Source organism: Pseudorasbora parva, chromosome 16, assembly GCF_024679245.1.
Source record: "Pseudorasbora parva isolate DD20220531a chromosome 16, ASM2467924v1, whole genome shotgun sequence".
Lineage (NCBI taxonomy): Eukaryota > Metazoa > Chordata > Actinopteri > Cypriniformes > Gobionidae > Pseudorasbora > Pseudorasbora parva.
Genome location: NC_090187.1, coordinates 15,993,962 through 16,013,231, shown reverse-complemented (window position 1 = coordinate 16,013,231; position 19,270 = coordinate 15,993,962). Strand labels below are relative to the sequence as shown.

General features: G+C 42.0%; 1 pseudogene; it reads right to left on the bottom strand.

Moving 5' to 3' along the window:
• Window positions 1-373: 373 nt before the first annotated feature.
• LOC137043221 (uncharacterized) lies at window positions 374-13,977 on the bottom strand (annotated as a pseudogene).
• Window positions 13,978-19,270: the final 5,293 nt, after the last annotated feature.

Here is a 19,270-nt window from a genome sequence, read left to right as displayed (position 1 = left end):
TGAGGACCGACGAGCCGATGAGCAGAGCCTCTTCATAAACACGATGCTCTTCTCGACTTTCCGGCTACCGCTGTGTTCCCTCGGGACTTCAGCGCAAGACACAGCTAGCCGGCTAAAACAGGTGAATTTAAACAATGGCTAAGTGGCTAAACGCATCTCGTTGTCGTGTGAGGGACCTGTTCATGTTGGACAGACATTTTAATTAATTTGTGTCTGTTAAGAGGCACAAAGGCACCCTTTACATGCATGCCCCCAAAGCTGCCGTTTTAGCTGGGAGGGTTCTCTGGTTATTAACTGTAATAACTCCGTGTTGCAAGCATCAATCCGGTTCTTTTTTTTTTATATATAGACTGTACTCACAAAGATATAACGATCAAGATAAACTTAAAAATTCGCCGGAGTTGTCCTTTAAGGCACAGCATACAATCACAATCTTGTCAATGAACGTCATGTCCTCGCCATTACATGGGCGTACCATGCTAACTGGTACAATTCCACTTAGAATAGTGTACTTTGTGCGTACACACCCAATCACCCTCTCCACATAAACCCTGAGGTGTGCTATCTGCTGTGTTTCCTCCACATCTTTTGCATCCAGCTGGCTGCGTCCTGCGTCTTGTAAACGCAGGTATTTTCACTTCCGCACACGAGTCCAACACTGTCTCTGGTGTTAAATCCCCGATTACCAAGTAGGGATGTCCCATTAAGGTTTTTTTGCCCTCGAGTCTGAGTCCGAGTCATTTGATTTTGAGTATCCGCCGATACCGAGTCCCAATCCGATACTTCTATAATACATAAAAAAAGAATAAAGAAGAGCGAAAAAATGAACCAGGATGTTCCTTATTTTTTATTTTATTCACCTTATTTTAGCATTCAACAACTCTATAACAAACAGAGCACTTCTGTGAGGTAGCTTGAACAATCAAGTAATAAATAACATAAATTCTTCACTTTTGGATTTTAGTGCTACAGTAAATATAAAAAAGTCCGGGACCGGAGTTGCAGATGCAGAACAATTAATTATGTTGGTGTGAAATAAACAGTTATGGAAATTAAATTAAATTAAATAATCTGCTCCCAAAAATCCCGAAAAAAGTTCGTTAGTGCCTCAGTGACAACAGTGACACTCAGAGAAGACATCGATCTCTGCTGTCAATCATGACTTCACACAGCTGTTTTTATAGCATCAAATAACTAACTAAAAGTAAACTTATTTAAAAAACGAACACTTGAAATGAAATCATCGTGACGATAACTGCCTACAATGACATAAACTAACTTTGGGCAAAAAATATTTGAAGTGTAATTTGATTGAAGTGTAATTAACAATTCTTTTCAGGTTTTTATAGGTCTAACATCAGTTTTTAGGTAGAGAAATTGAATAAAGTAGGCTAATGAAATGTAAAATAGCTGCATATTTAACTGTTTAAAATAAAGACTAATCCTTACAAAAGCTATTTTGTCTATCCAGAGCAGTGAGTGAAGTTTGACATTAAACAGACAGCAGTAAAGGCTACTGCCCCTTGAAGACCTAATGGAAGGCTCTGCGTCGTCTTTCTCGACTGTATAAAGTCCTCTTAAGGCATATTCAGGCTATGTCTGCTTGGATACTAATCAAGATGGACATGTTGACATACTTTTTGTGTGAGTTGGTCCGTTTAAGCGCAAGACTTGAAAGAGAACTCAATATTTGCGTGTTATGAGACGAGTGCGCGCTTCTAAATGATGCACAGAGACAGATCAGCGTGCGCGCTCTCATTCGCGTCTTCTGGCGAATATACCCGGGTGATAACTGTGAAAATGACTGCTCTCATATTGGACAATACTACAGCACTCGCATGAATTGAACAAAGTTTACACAGATAGACCGTTTTGCCCACGTTTTTCTTTTATTATTGCTGTTGTAATGTATAACTGATGAGCCAGCACGTGTATCCATCTACAGAAACATACATAACGCATTATTTTCAAGTTATATTATTACCTATATTACCTATATTATTGATGCGTCATCAGATGTGAGATGAACCGGTGCAAGTGCTCACTTTGTCTCTCACCCCATCACCCCAAAATATACATATATATCCGAGTCCTGATCGGGATGTAACGTCCGATTCTGAAATCACGTGATCGGGCCCGATTTCCGATCACGTGATCGGAACATCCCTAATACCAAGTCCTAATACCAAGTCCCCAGGCAATAGTTTATTAAAGGGTTACTTCAGCGATTAGCATATGGCTTTGTATCAGTAGAAACCCTGGAGTATATTCAAATGATTGTGCTTCCCCCCTCATATCCCCCTGAGACAAGAGATTTATGCATTTTATTTCTGGAAAAATTCCTCCCATGACACAAATATTGTCAATTTGCGCCATCGGAGGAATTGTTGGCCAGAGGCTAAAGATTACAGCCAGCAGAGGGAGCCATTTCCGCATGTTTTCAACTCGTGCGTGGGGGATGGGAGATCACACTCACAGCACTCAGCAGCTGCAGCCTCAGGCATTCATGTTTAAATGGTACTGCCAGCAGAGCAAAGTAAGTCTTTCAACTTCTCAAACTAATTCCTATGAAAGTTAAGCTTTCAAAGTCATGAACTGAAAACGCGCCAGACTGAACATGTGCTGTGAACCTATGCCGCCGAAGCGTTTACCTCAGCTCTCATCACGAGCTCATCTTGCCTGTTAGATATCTGACTCCTGCAGCGTTTTGGGCTGTGAGACTCCCTCAGTGGCTAAATCACATATTGAACAGACGCGTTCATTTTTTAACTGTAGTGTCTGTTCTCTAACTGAACCGATTTTATGAAAATTAAGGCAGTCACGGTGGGAAAGTGATTCAGTAATCAAGTAGTGGTGGCTTTGGGAGTGGCCTCGTAGGGCAGCGAAGCATTCTGGGAATTGTTGTCTTTCATCCCCATGAGACAAAAATACATTTAGTCTTTTCTCAGTCTAGAAAGCACTAAATTAAAAAATATCACTGACACGACCTCCCCACCCTTGGGAAATAAAAGAGATAGAGCCTAGAGCCTCGTGGTGTAATGCCAATGAGATACTTTAGGGTGTGATGGTGTTTGTAGTGGGAAAATGTCTGCGCTCTGTCTTTGAGATTTGATGCTCTTTCATTGCGAATTTCAAAACAGTCCACAATAACTGCAACATGATTACCAAAAGCCTCTACAAATTGATGTGGCATGGTGGCATGCAAGCAGTGTCTTTCTGGCCAGTGCACCAAGGGTTTGAGATGTCTAAACATTGTGCCTATGCTATCTCTGAATGTGATGGACACAGTTTTTCGATCCACAGAGAAGAGATATGCAATGTGCTGAATTGGCAGATTCAGCCTGAGGCGCATCAGTGTTAAAAGGAGCATCTGAAATGGAGAGTTTTCGGCCAGTCTGTGGCATGCGGGAAGAAGGTGTGTCAGGACAGCCATCAGAAGCGCAAAACATGGAAGCCCAGTGTACTACCTGACCTTCTCATCATCATCTTTAAATTAATCCACATCCATCTTCTTATGAGACAGCTCTTCTTTCAGTCTCCTGTTCTCCTCCAACAAACGGTTCATTTCAGCTAGGTTCAGCTACAAAGATGGCATTCCTGTTGTTCTGCAGTGGTGTCATTTGAGCTTGCATTACCCATCTGAGAAGTATCATCTGCTGTTGCAACATCATCCATGTCCACCGTCTGAGCAGCTACATCTAGTGGTGCAGCGTGATCCCCTGTTACAGCTCGCTGTCTCCTTGTAGTCCTGTTAAACCGCTCAGAGTCCTTTGCTTTAACTTCTGTGTGCCTGAGATGCAATGATGGTACCCAGTCGGGATCACACTGTAGCATTTCATAGCCTGGTTTATCTAAAATTAAAAGACCGGAGTTCCACGAGTCACAACATGTTAACATTGCTGGCAGTAACAACAAACAGATGTGTTTTGTATATAGCTTACCTTTGAGAAAATGTTGTGAACAAACAAACATGTGCCATCTCACTGCTGCTACCCATGCCATGCAACGCCGCTTTGTTAACGCGGAGATCTGAGATCCATTGTACTGTTTCCAGGCGGGAAAGCTAAAAAAAATCACACTCCATTTGCAATTCGGCACAACATGAATTCACCATTGTAATTATTATTTTTTTAACTGAAATAGTTCTAATTGTAGAAATAAAAGTGCCAACTTCCTATACAAACCAGTATCGACAGAGGCTTCCGTGACCTAAAGTCCCAGAAATCATTGCGTTGCTTATGTCACGGTCCCAGACTCTAAACCGGGACAGCTCCTTTCTTTAGTTGCCTTTTCCCCTCCGGTGTTTTCAGCTGAATGATCTGCTCCGGTGTGAAGTGCAAACGACTTTGCTGTGTCCCGTGACAACGAACCTGTGACGACGAATATTCACCAGCCACCGCTTTCTGAGTTCAACGTCACTGGGAAATCCGTGGTAGCTTAAAACGCCATTGAATTTAGATGATGACGTGCATGTCGGAACACAACAATGTTCATGATATTTTTTGTGTTGCCACTGGAAAAAAAAACTCTTTTTTAAGGCTCATTTTCTATTTTTTATTGTGTTCTATGATTTTCCGTTGTTATCCCGTTGCGGATATGACATCATGCGGATATGTGCAAGGAGCCCATTACTCCTCTTTGGGTTCGGCCAAGATGGCGACGTTATAGGTCGACATGTGTGAGGGCTGCTAAGGAACTTAAGGTGATGTGGTGAAACAACTTATTTGACATCACTTTTTTCACTTAATTCACACTAACTCAACTCTACAGCACAGACCTCTGTGGAATTTGACTTATATGGGTAAATCTAAAAAGAGAAAGAGAGTAAAGCAAACGTTTAAAGTAACATCAAATTGCATTTCCGACGCAAACATAAGTGAACTCTCAGAACTTAATGCTGGGAATTTTACAATGTCGGATCTAACAAGCGAAAATGAAACGCCAATGGTGCATGATCATGTGTATGATTCATTGCCGGACATTGATACTTCTTTCCCTGTTACACCTCTGAAACCGATGGCTTAAAAAAACGAAGCAAAAAAGATGGGGGACAAGAAAAAAAGTGATGACAGCCCGAACATACTGACTGCAATTCGAGAACTTTCGGCTAAGCAGGATGAGACTTTTAAAAAAATTGCTATGATTGAAATGACAATTGAAAATACATCTAAGATGCTCAAATCTTTCTTCGACGGTTCACCAGCTCATACTGGATGTCGGTCGATCAAAACAACAAAGCATTGAAATGCATTGATGGCGAGATAAAAAGTCTGAAAGAGGAAAATAAATCCCTGAAAGCCGGTCTGTATGAATGCAAACGTTATAGCTGGAGGTGGCTGCTGAAGTTACACGGGGTCAGAGAAAAAGCAGGGGAGGATACCAGGAATGTGGCAATTGAAATCTTTGGAAAAATGTCTCCAGGTATTCGTGACGGATTAATTGAAGGCGTGGACATTGCTCATCGGCTGGGTCCGCTAAGGGAGGATGTGAAGGCGAGAGCTATCATCATATTTTTTGCCTTTCGCCCGTGTACGAGATGACGTCTGGCGGGATGCCAGAAGATGCAAATTTCTGGAAGATAACGGCCTGCGTCTCACAGAACCTCTATCCCCAGTAGCTAATGTTGAAGTTGATCTCTGGTGAATAGTCCGTCGATTGATTAATAAGCCATGCAATTCTTTCCACATCCACTTAAGGTTAACCCTACCTAGATACCTGTTTAGTCGTCTATTCCTTTACACCGGGTATTATTTTTACACCCGGTATTATTTGGCCATAATAATGTTTCCTGCTACAGCTTTCCCTGAAAGATAACATTTATTAACGATTATTAGCCTACTTTCTTTACTGTCATCATAAATATTGGCCATAGCTTTCTCAATTAAAGTGAAACCAGGCTGACGTCTACTTTTTCTATCTTATTTTTTTTTATTTATCGTTAAATGGGTTTCATTAGTACTTGTGTATTTTTGTCAAATTTAATCTATGTTATAGGTTAAGCACCTCTCCCTTTAAAAATTTTTTACTTTCTTTTTTTCTTATCTGTTAAGGAAATCTAGGAGAATATTCTTTTCCTTTTCAATATCCAAATTTTTCATATTCATTTGTTCTAATGGACTACATTTTTAAAGCGTTGTCTCTTTTGTCCTTGAATGTCAGGGGATTGCGTGATGTGATTAAAAGGAAAGCAATTTTATTATTTTGTAAGAGAAGTGAAGCTAATTACATTTTTCTCCAAGAAACACATTCTGGAGATACAGACAAAAACTTTTGGAAGACACAATGGGGAAATACTATTTTTGCAAGCCATGGCAGTAACCATTCTGCAGGGATCTTAACTCTCATACATACATTTAAAGTTATTTTAAAAGTAGTGGGATCAAATAATGGCAGATGGATTGCGACGGTTATTAAGCAAGATAACTCAGTTTTTATTGTATACAACATTTATGGGTTTAATTCTCATCCTCTTTTTTCAAATTACTGCTAAAATCAAAGAACTACTTACCGAATATAAAGGTGCTCATGTTATTATTTAAAGAGAAGATATTAGAGGAAGAAAAATTTGAGATAAAAAATATTAATTTGCAAATTAATGAACTATTTAGAGTTAGCCAAGGGGGCATTTATAAGATCTAGAGCCAAATGGCTAGAAGAAGGTGAAAGAAATTCTAGCTTTTTCTTTGCTCTTGAAAAAAAAGAAATGGAAAGAAAAAAAATCTCTTACTGCCCTAAGTCATTTTTAAAGATCCAATTAAGATTTCAAAATGTATCACAATTTTATAGTGACCTTTATGCCTCCAAATTTGATGTTAACAGCTGTGAGACCTTTTGTCATGAAACAGAAGCGGATTCAAGTGCGAGTGCAATTCAAGATATATTTATTTCTCAGAACACAGTTAGTAGATACAAAGGAGGTCAGGTGTATAAGCAGGTTCCTTCTCTTGCCACAGTAGTTGATATAATGCAAGTCAGACGATGTAGGCAGGCTTTGATCCAGGTGACGCAGGGACTCAGGCAACCAGATTTGGGAGCTATTCCACCACGGTGAAAACATCCACAGACACAAACAGGATCCACGAAATCAGCAAACACCAGATGAAATGGGAGGAGAACAGGACAGGACCACGGAAAAACACCAAACGATCTGACAGACAACAGGGTGGTTAGCAAGCCAATATGTAGACCGGGTAATCAGGTGCAGCTGGTGTCTGTTTGACACACTGTAAAAACAGTAATAGGAATATTCCAACACGATCTCATGGTCATGCGTCTAAAAAGTACGAGTTTGCAATCTCGTGGAATGTATACGCCAAAATGAGTTTTGGCGTGCGTATGGTACGCGGTTTTTCGCGTGCATATGATACGCACTTTATGGCGTGCATATGACATGCTTTCGGATAGGTTTAGGGTGGTGGTTGTTTCCTATTGGAATAACTTTGTAAATTATATCAATTGGAAAGGAGTATGGACAATTCCCAATAAGTTTCTAATAACAAACAAGTAAAAGAAGTATATTTTAAAATTATTCATAAATACTATCCTGTAAAAGCCACCCAGAGACTGTTCAGCACCTTTTCTGGATCTGTCCTTACTCCACAAAGTTTTGGAAGAACTTCAGCAGATTTATTATTGAACAGCTTCACAAGAACTTCTCATTAAAATTGGAAAATATTGTATTTTGTTTTTTCAGAAGGCAAAGAAAAGAGGATGTGTATTTTATTATAAACTTGTTCATTATTTTGGCAAAATTTTACTTGCACAAATGTAAATATAGTAACCAAAAACCTGCTTTTAAACATTTTTTTAATGATAATCTGTCCTATATAAAACTTTTAATGCTTCAATTAACAAAAAGGATATTACATGTGCACTATGTAGTATTTTTGCAGTAAAATATCCAAAAACCAATAGGCCAGTGTTATATATTATGTTCACTTGAGCACTTACAATATCCCACATTTTTCCAACTATTTGTAAATTGTGAGAAAATTGCTATTTTAACAAAGGACAGGTGCTGCGTTCCACTCCACTTTAAGACACGCACTTGCAAACTACCCTAAGCACTTCCCCTTGGGGGAATCCCCGCTGCCATTTTGAAGTGCGTTCCACTTCGTGAAGTGGACAAGGGAAGTTTATATGAACAGTTTATATATCTACTTCATATGTACACTTCAGGCAGCTTCATATACCACAATGCAACGCGATTGTGACGTCACCACATCGGGTTTAATTTACCCCACCACAAACAACTCTATGATATTTTTAAAAACATTTAAAACAACTCAAACACATCCATATAGATATAAAATGCTGCATTAAACAATTTAGTAAAGAAAAAATAAATTAAAAAAATAAACTCCATAGTGGATTCCAAGTGATCAAGAGCTTAGGGGTTCCAGTTCAGTCCATTGCAAAGTTTCCGCCAGTAGTGGGCACTCATGCAATGTAAGCAATGACGCACATCCAAGTGAACGAGACGGAGGGAAGTTTGCGAGTGAAGGGCATGATAAAAACGAACTGGAACGCAGCACGGGACGTTTCAGCATAGCGTTTGAGCGAGTCGCCTGTCAATGGCGTCATATCTGCATTACCCTCGGTTTTATTCTGCAGAAGCGCTTTTCTCTTAGCAGTGTGAACATGTCACAGCAGCGCCGAGCAAACGCACAGAGTAACGTTATAACATCATTTTAAACACACCTAAATCTAATATGATAAACAGAGCTTTACCTAATCATGACCGGAAAAAGTGGAAGTGTAGGCACCCGGCGACTGTGTCCCGTCCCGTCATAATAAAAGTCCCGGTACTCGCGAGCCGTGTTTTTGTATAACAATCGCTTTAGAGGCCATGCTCAGCTCCACAACACTCTGTCCTGCTCTGCTTTACACTACATTATTACACGGCTCTGTGAAATACTTGATTCTGATTGGTCAATCGCGCATTCCAGCGGTATGTTATTTCCAAATAACACCCTCATACGGGTACTACGAGTTATCTTGACCGGTACTACTTCTATGCTTAACGCTGGCGCCATCTTGTGGCTTAAAGGGGGGGTGAAATGCTGTTTCATGCATACTGAGCTTTTTACACCTTTAAAGACTTGGATTCCCATCCTAAACATAGACAAAGTTTCAAAAACTAATGTTGGACGTTTGATGGAGTATTTCTGTGTTAAAAATACTCCTTCCGGTTTCTCACAAGTTTCGGCGAGTTTTTTTTCGAGTATGGGTCTACTTGACGTTAAATAGAGCGGAAGGTCCTTGTATGGGCTGTACGGGCTCTTCTCCCGGAAGGGTGCGCGCGCGCGTGACTAGAGGGAGAGAGAGGAAATGCACGCTGTAAACAGTCTCTCAGGTGCAGATCCAGTCGTCCGTGAACACTAATGTCGCGCCGCGCTCCACTTTATTCCTATGGGTGACGTCGAGCGACTTCAACGCTTCAGCACAGCATTCCGGGAAGGCAGCGCTGCATTTGAACCGATTTGAACGCAGAAATGACGGGAAGCTTCAAGGCATCGCTTCAGTCGCGTCGCAAAGTGGATTTCCACGGTCACTGCTGTCACAGGACTTCACCAAATCATACCAAAGAAGTGTGTTTTTGACAGAGCGGTCCTGCTTTGGAAGATGCCGGTGAGTAAATCAACTTCAAATGTCTCTGCTATTGGCTACCGTCGCATGAGTAAACATCAGTAAACGATACGATCGCGTGCTTCGTCATTCAAATGCACTAACGGTTACTCCATTGTTGTTCTGTATAACGTTACACTATTCTGACTCTGACGTGCAAAACCGTTTTGCTTGCTACCTCTAAGGTCTAGCAGGGTTGCCAACTTTTAAGTTCAGGTTGGAGTGAGATTTTTTGGGGGCCGGGGGGGGGGGGGGGGGGGGGGCTTTTGATCTTGATTCAGTATCAGTTTATATCTAGTATATATACTGTACATAATAATATGTTTGTTTTGGCACTAGTTTAAAGATTTCTTGGGTCAAATTATATGTGCCATTCCTTAATATTCACTTGTGAGTGCTTATATAAGTATCATTATTCATTAAAAAGATTAGGATGCAAGTTATTTAAGTTTTGAAATTTCACATTTAAAGAAATCTAGTGTTTGATCATCATATCTAAATATTTATTAGAATGCAAAGACTGCAATATATTTTTGAGCAACTAGATTAGATACATGTATATTTATTAAAGAGCCATAAGGCACCTAATGGCATTACAAATAAACATTAATATTTTTTAGCCACAAAATGACTCTAATTTGCCTCTTTGAATTGGAATTCTCTATTTTAATATTAATTACTACACTAATTGTAATATAAATTTTAGAAGAAATACAAATATTAGAAGAAAAATATTTTAAGTGGTCATTTATTGAAAATAATTGTTGCACAAATAGTATTTAGTACCAAAAGATCTCCTCAAAATATTCAATAAATATAATTTAATGAGTATGAGTGTGACCTATTAGTAAGGAATACCTGAGGGCTAAATACAAGAATAACATTAATGTTAACAATGTTGAATCTCTATCACTCTCCATAATAAAACGATCCTGTAAATATGGCTGACTTAATAATCAATAAACACTAACACTATGCTGTACTGTTTACCAAAACTTGCAGCAAACATCTATATGGTGAAACTGTTGTGTATCCGCTTAAGCCATTTTAATTCATTGGCAGAGCGCTAGAAGTATTGAGCGCTCATGGGCCACGTGACCAGCGCGCACCGCAGGGAGACGAGAGCATGCAACTCCGCTTTGCAACGCCTCTGGCTTTAACATTATGCCACATTAGCGCCAAAACGCTATTTATTGTTTGAATTTCATTAAAACACATTAAAAAAAAATTAAAGCTTATAGCTTTGTTTAATATCAAAAGCAGGTTTGGCAATTTGGCGTGAGATTGAGTTGGGCGGAGTGAGAGCGTGAGACAGAGCCTGAAAGCGTGAGAATCACGCCAGATGCGTGAGAGTTGGCAACCCTGGTCTAGTCACATACAATAGTCCATAAACCGAATCATGTCCTCATAAACTGCACACAAAGGGCCCTAAATACAGTACATACCACAGAGACGGACATCCTGATGTTGCCGTTTCTCCTGTTCAATTTATTTCAGCCTCAGATTTGATTGTGGATCATTATCTGTATTAGCTGAGATAGATGGGTTTCTCCACGCTTGAGGACGTCACCGCTTTGCGCGCTTGTCATTCTTTAGCTCCGCCCACACGATACGCCTCCAGGCGCTCGTTTTTTTCCGGAAAGACTCGGTACAGCCCATATTTCTTTTATAAATATGATAAAACTAAAGACTTTTCGGAGATATGAAGGATGCAATACTACTCTATAGGTACTCAAGATTGACATGAGATTGACTGAAACTGAGTGTTTCACCCCCCCTTTAAGCAGCCGTGGGTTACAATGGAAGACTTCAAGGCAGGATTCCTTTTTACGGATTCCTTTTTAGTATTCCTAAACGTTTTTAATATAGATATTTTTCTTACACAAACGCATTGATTCGAATCAGAAGGCTCTATTAACCCATCGGAGCCGTGTGGAGCACGTTATTTGACGGACAGCTGCATTTTTTATGGACTTCAAACACAACTACAACAACTGCTTGGATTAACGTTAGCCTGGACTTTTTAAATATAACTGCGATTGTATTTGTCTGAAAGAAGAATGTCATATACACCTACGATAACTTGAGGGTGAGTAAATCATAGGCTTGGTTTCATTTTTGGATGAACTAACCCTTTCAGCATTCATTTTAACATTTAGCAGGACATATGGCAAATCTTCAGCAAAAGATAAAGGCAGTTTGGAACTGTTTTCCTTCGCGGAAGCTTTGCGTAAGAGCTAATAAAATATTTAATTTCGAGACAATATTTTGTGTCTAAAAATTATTTATTTGAGACTAGTAGCCGTGTAATTAGCGGGATAATGTACACCCAGCCGGTTATTATCACAGAATAAACCCCTTCAGAGTGATGCAAGACCTGATCACTCTGTCTGGGTTTATGCTGCGATAACAACCGGCTGGGTGTACATTATCCCTTACTTAACGTTAATAACAGCATACATGAACATGATTTCTGCCCGAGTTCTTTTTTCCACCGGCTGTGAGGTGAAGACCACATGTCCCAAGAAGCTGCGCTCACACTTGGCGACATCAAACTACACCTTTGTTTAGAATAGGCGCCCTCCAGTGAACAGAAAGTTGCATACCTTGGGTCATTAGGGACCCGAGACGTCGTTCACTAACCTGCTCCTCATTCATTTTTTAAAGTTAGACATCAACCTTCTTAGTATTCCTCAATCAATCAATTTTAAACAATATAACAAGAAAAAATTATAATTGAATGCCTGTTTTTTCACTGTCTCTTGATGATGGATGTGGTCAAGAAGCTGTCAGTGATCAAAATATTGATTTTGAAGACGTTGAAAATGAATTTGGAGAATATGCTCGAGATCTCGAATATGAGGCAGATGCTGATATACTGGTAAACGAACTCTGACTCGGACAGATGATGATGGTATTAAACTTCTGCTCACACTGAACCCTTCCAAGCTCCAAAAGGTAACGAAATAGGTTTTATTTTATTCTTCTGTAAGTGTTACTCTAATATCAGGAGTTTTATATATTATCACGACAGGTAGAGGTCTATCCATGTTAAATATAGATCCGGGTCGCTAACGACCCGAATAAGAATGTTTGACAAAACAGTCATGCATTTAAGGGTTAAAACAATAACTATTTGCACTAAATACAATTTTTTGGAATGTAAATAATGTGTGTATATATACCCACTGGCATATTGTATATTTTTTTGATCTGTGTACAGTTTGTATACTTGAACTTTTGTACAATAAAAAAAAAAAATTCAGAAACTTGTAAGAAACCCGAAGGAGTATTCTCGACACAGAAATACTCCATCAAACGTCCAACATATTTTTTTGAAACTTTGTCCCTGTTTAGGATGGGAATCCAAGTCTTTAACAGTGTAAAAAGCTCAGTATGCATGAAACAGCATTCCCCCCCTCCCCCCTTTTAAAAATACAACCTAAATGAAGTGAGCTTTTGCTTAAAACAGGCAAGATGATCTGCCAATGGGGGATCTCCCATCTGGTGGAGGACCACATGGTGGCGTGCCCTGGGGTCGGCGAACCCCCTCTAACATCTGCCTCTCTCTCTCCCCCCTCTGCTTCTGTCTCTCTCCCTTCTGTCTCTCTCTCTCGGGGAGGTATGGGCCCGGGGCAGTTCGGGAATTCGAGGGCCCCGCCCAGGGGGGCGGGAGGGGACCATGCTTCCGGTTCCTCCTTCTCTCCACGTCCATTGTCCAACCCACTCCCCGCCACTGGGGCGGCGGGTAGGCCTGGGCTGGCCTGCTGGCGTTGCGGGGACCTGGATCATTTTGTGGACCGGTGTCCGATGATGGACATCGGGACAATGATCCGGGTTCCAGACGTCCCGCAGGCCACCCCCGATCAGGCAGGAGAGTACCAAATACCCGTGAGTATCAAGGGGGGTACATATCAGGCCTTGGTGGATTCAGGATGTAACCAAACCTCGATCCATCAAAGCCTGATGCAGCCAGGGGCATTGGATACAAGCCGCGTGGTTAAGGTGCGGTGTGTGCACGGGGATGTGGTGGAGTATCCGGTTGTCCCAATCACGATCCAGTTCAGGGGAGAAAAACATAGTGTAGAGGTGGCGGTTAGTCCCCACCTCTGGCATCCGCTAATTTTGGGGACAAATTGGCCCGCATTTTCGGTTTTATTGGGGTTGTTATGTGCAGATGCCGCTTGGGGAAAAACGGCTCGGATCGGGACGGCGCGAGTGCAGGTTGGGGAGACTGAGACGGGATGACTGGGAACGGCTCCAGAGGAACTGAGCAGGGTCGAGAGACTGATTCTCTCGGACCGCGATGACTTTCCTCTGGAGCAGTCCCAGGATGAGACCCTCAAACATGCCTTCCAACAGGTCCAATCCATCGACGCCCAGTCTCTCCAACCCGCCTTGCCCGTCACCTACCCCTATTTTGCCATATTAAAAGACCGGTTGTATCGAGTGACCCAAGACACTCAGACAAAAATTGGTCGAGCGGTTTAATCGCACCCTTAAATCCATGATTCGTAAGTTCGTACAGGAAGACGCCAAAAATTGGGACAAGTGGTTAGAACCCCTCTTATTCGCCATGCGGGAGGTCCTTCAAGCCTCCACGGGGTTTTCCCCCTTTGAGCTTCTCTACGGACGCCAGCCTCGGGGGGTGCTGGATGTCCTGCGAGAGACTTAGGAGGAGGGACCTTCTTTGGCAAAAAACGAAATTCAGTATGTACTGGACTTGCGAACAAAACTCCACACACTGGGGCGGCTATCCAGGGAGAATTTGTTGCAAGCCCAGGACCGCCAGAGCCGGTCGTATAACAGGGGTACTAAACTACGCAAATTCACACTGGGAGAGAAAGTACTTGTATTACTCCCTACATCAAGCTCCAAATTAATGTCAAAGTGGCAGGGGCCGTTTGAGGTCGCACAACAAATCGGGGATCTCGATTATGAGGTGATACGATCCGATAGGACCGGGCCTGTCAAATTGATCACCTCAATCTCCTTAAAAAATGGAATGAGGTGGAATCAGTGTTGTTGGCAACGGTGATCGGGGGAGAGGATGATCTCGGGCCAGAGGCGAGCATCAAAGCACAATCAGTCGCGCTGGCCCCTGGTGGAGATCACCTCTCACCGTTCCAACTCGCTGATTTATCTAAGTTACAGGCGGAGTTCGCCGACGTGTTCTCGCCCCTACCGGGACGTACCGACCTGATTCAGCACCATATCGAGACCGAGCCGGGCGTGGTAGTTCACAGCCGGCCGTATAGATTACCTGAACACAAGAAAAAGGTTTAGGAAGAATTGGGTGCAATGCTCGATATGGGAGTAATAGAGGGGGCCAACAGTGACTGGGCGAGCCCGATAGTTTTGGTTCCTAAAACCGACTGCTCGGTCAGGTTCTGCGTGGACTATCGCAAGGTGAATGCTGTGTCGAAATTCGACGCCTATCCAATGCTGCGGGTTGACGAGTTGCTTGATCGGCTGGGCACGGCTCGATTTTATTCGACATTGGACTTAACGAAGGGCTATTGGCAGATCCCCTTGTCTCCATTGTCCTAAGAAAAGACAGCTTTCACCACGCCGTTTGGATTACACCAATTTGTCACACTTCCATTCGGGTTGTTCGGGGCTCCCGCCACCTTTCACCGGCTCATGGACAAGATTTTGCGTCCCCATGCTGCATATGCTGCTGCCTATCTGGATGATATCGTGATTTACAGACACGATTGGCAGCGGCATATGCAGCATGTCAGGGCGGTCCTGAGGTCGCTGAGAGGAGCGGGGCTCACGGCCAACCCGAAGAAGTGTGCAATTGGGCGGGTGGAGGCAAGGCAAGGCAAGGCAAGGCAAGGCAAGGCAAGGCAAGGCAAGGCAAGGCAAGGCAAGGCAAGGCAAGGCAAGTTTATTTATATAGCACATTTCATACATGTAACAACAATGACTATGAGTTTAATATCTCAGGGAATAATTAACTCAAAAGGGATTTAATATTCAATATTCATGAATTTATGAATATAATTTGCTAGTCGTTCATTACGTATTAAAATTTTCCGATAGGGAAAATTGTTTAATTAAATACAAGTAATCCTTTACGGAATTGCTTGAAATTATCCTACTAAGTTTGTCCTGCAAATTAGTTATAGACTTTTCAAATCAATTCTCAATAGGGGATTACTGCTTTACGAGCGTATAAGAAACATTAACTTTACTGATCAGGACTAGTTCAATATTTCAAATGGTCATACAGTTTACTTTACTAACATAGTAGCATAAGCAGTTAGGTAACGTTAGATCGTAAGTTTCATTGACTTTGTGTATGTGGGAGAACAACAGACTCAACTCATTAAATGTCTTTTGGAGGTTTAATAAACACAGACTAAAAGTAACACTACGATTCACACAGAAAGTACACACTAAACATGCATCAAGAGAGTAGAAATATAGGTAGTAACGAAAGAATACATAAACGAGAATAATGAATAGACTAAAATTAGAGAGAGATAAAAGAGAGAGAGAGATGGGACAAAGAATTAGGGATAAGAAGCAGCTTTCCTTCAGTTCATCAAATACAACCTTCACGGAGTTAACTTGTCCCAACGGGAAAATAACACACCCTCTTAACAGCAGTTTGAATTTGGAAAATAAGAATACTTGCTTTCGTTTTGGTTTCGTTTTGGCTTCTCGCGTGTGTGCGTGTGTTCCGAGTTCAAATGTCCTGCGTGTCCGGCGGTTCTTTCCGAGGTCGGTAGGGAGCGGCTGGTTGCTCTAGCGATGCTCCGTGTTCTCCTTCTGAAGAATGCCCTTGGGGCTAGTAATTTGATGAATCAGTAGGGAAGCGAGGAGAACCAGGGAAGAGGGGAAGAGAGGAAGAGCTGGGGCCTGCTGGCCCACTAGTGGTGTGGGCCTCGGTTTCTGGTCCCACACAGCACATGGCTCTGTGTCTGGAGGCCCTCCCTGCTTGGAGGGACGTGTTGTTTCAGCCAGAGAGAGAAGAAGAGAAAAAGGAGAGGAGACTGAAGAGTTGTCTCCACTGGCCTTTTAAGACAATTAATCCACGCCCCCTTCTGTGTTAGTTTACCCAATCCAGAGGGTGAATTCTGAGCGGGAAAAGTTTTCTTTGTCTTGGTTTACGACCTGCTTTGCATGTTTCTGAGGTGTCGTAAAGGGGTGTTGATTTTGTATGGTTTTACTCCCAAGTTTGCTAAACATATTAATGATACATTTCATAATCCCATTTTGTGCATCGTTGAGTAAGTCAAAGAAATAGGAATATTTAGATATCAAACACCTTATGGCTGGGAGATATTAAAACAGAGATACATTCTTACCCAGAAATACAAACATTTAAAATGAACTTACATTGTTTCTACACCATGATTGAGTAGGCATGAATCAAGGAGCATGCATATACATGGAAGTGTAAGTCGTGAAGTGAGCATTAATTTGATAGGAGACATGACATATATGAGGTTACCTGAACTAGTAAGCTAACTAGTAGTTTAACTCTCTGTGTATGAGAATTTTCATGTGGCCAAATTCTTTTGGGCCGTAAAACTTCTTATCAGATGGTTTCCAGGGTAACGGAGAATCTTTCTCTGTTGTGTTGGGGGAAGGTCTGTTACTAAGCACAAAGCATTCAACATATTTGTTAAATGTAACTGGCGATTGTGTGTTTGATTCGCCTGAGTCGCTACATACACAATGGCAATTCAAAGTGCTTTACATAGAAAGGAATTAAAATAGGGCTAAACAATGCATAAGAAAAAGAATACAATGTAAAGAGAATTAAAAATAATAAAATGATGATAACCAAAGAAAAGAACAGGTAAACTAAAACAGTTATAAAAAATTATTTAAAAAATGATGCATAGATAAGGTGCAATCAGTCGGACGTACAGTGGCACAGTGCTCATTCAGTTAATGCACAGCTAAACAGATGTGTTTTGAGTCTGGATTTGAATGTGGCTACTGTTGGAGCACATCTGATCTGTTCAGGAAGCCGGTTCCAACTACGGCTGGCATAATAGCTAAAGGCAGACTCTCCTTGCTTTGAGTGAACTCTTGGTATTTCTAGCTGACTTGATCCTGCTGATCTGAGTGATCTGTTGGGTTTGTATTTAATCAGCATATCTGCGATGTATTGAGGTCTTAGGTCATTGAGTGATTTATAAACAAGTAGTAGAACTTTAAAATCGATCCTAGATGTAACTGGAAGCCAGTGTAAAGACCTGAGGACTGGTGTGATATGGTCATATTTTCTGGTTCTGCTCAGAATCCTGGCAGCAGCGTTCTGTATGAGCTGCAGCTGTCTAATGGTCTTTTTGGGAAGGCCAGTGAGAAGTCCATTACAATAGTCCACCCTACTGGAGATGAAAGCATGAACCAGTTTCTCTAAGTCTTGCCTGGAGACAAAACATCTAATCCTTGCAATATTTTTCAGATGATAGTATGCTGATTTAGTTATTGCTTTGACATGACTACTGAATCTCAGGTCTGACTCCAAAATCACACCAAGATTCCTGACTTGATTTTTTGTTATCAGACCTTTAGCCTCAAGATACGCGTTCACCTTGAGAATTTCATCTTTGTTTCCAAATGTAATGATTTCAGTGGGATATTATAGGCGGTTTATCCCCAATTATTCGGACCTCACCAGCCCTCTGACTGACCTTACTAGAAAGGGGCTACCAGATATGGTCCAGTGGACGGAGCCGTGCCAGCAGGCCTTCACCCAAGTTAAGGCTGCTCTGTGTGGCGGGCCGCTTTTACACTCCCCTGACTTTTCTCTCCCTTTTGTGTTGCAGACTGACGCGTCGGGGCCGGACGGCTCCCCGGCCTGAGTCGGGCGGTGGGGGTATGTGGCAAGGGGGGCGTGGTTCAGCGAGGTCTGCAGCGGGAGAGAGAGCCGCGGGACGAGCGGTAAGTGAGTGGGTTGGACGCAGATTGATAACACCTGTCTCTTGTTCCAGTAATGGGCGTGGAGAGAGGTTAAAACGCTGGCTGAATCGGAAGCCAGGGAGAGAGAGACGGACTGCTGACGCACCCCCTGAGACTCTGAGTTGACCCGGAAGCCGGAAGTGCCGAGACCCGGAAGTGAAACTGTTATTGAGTGAATGAAGAAAAGAGTCACACTGAAGTGTGCGCGTTGTTGTTTGAGTTTAAATAAAAGACGTCAGCAGTCCAAAGCCGACCCTTTTGTCCTCTTCCTTCCTTCCTTATCGAACTTTGCTACAACAACCCTATAAATTGTCCCTAGGATGTAATGCTCTGTTTTTGCCTTATTTGGAAGGGTCATGAATATTAATGTTGAGCTCTGCTCTGATTGGCTTATTTCAGCCGCTCACAGCAGTTCAGTGAAGCGGCTCGTGAGTCCTGAACGTCCTGACAGAACACAGACCGACTAAATGACACTTTAAGCAAAACATCTCAAATGGAGATTGATCAAATTAAGCTTACTTGTTTATTGGTGTTTTCAGATCATCCACGCGCAAAAAAGAGCTTGCGTTCGGGCGGTTGCCTGCTTTCAGTAATATAAATCCCCCAAACAGAGCTTTTCTGTGAAAAAAACACGAATGCTATCCGGTGTTTTACCTAAACATGTCCAATCTGGCAACCACATGCACGCTCTCTCTCTCTCTCTCTCGAGTGCACG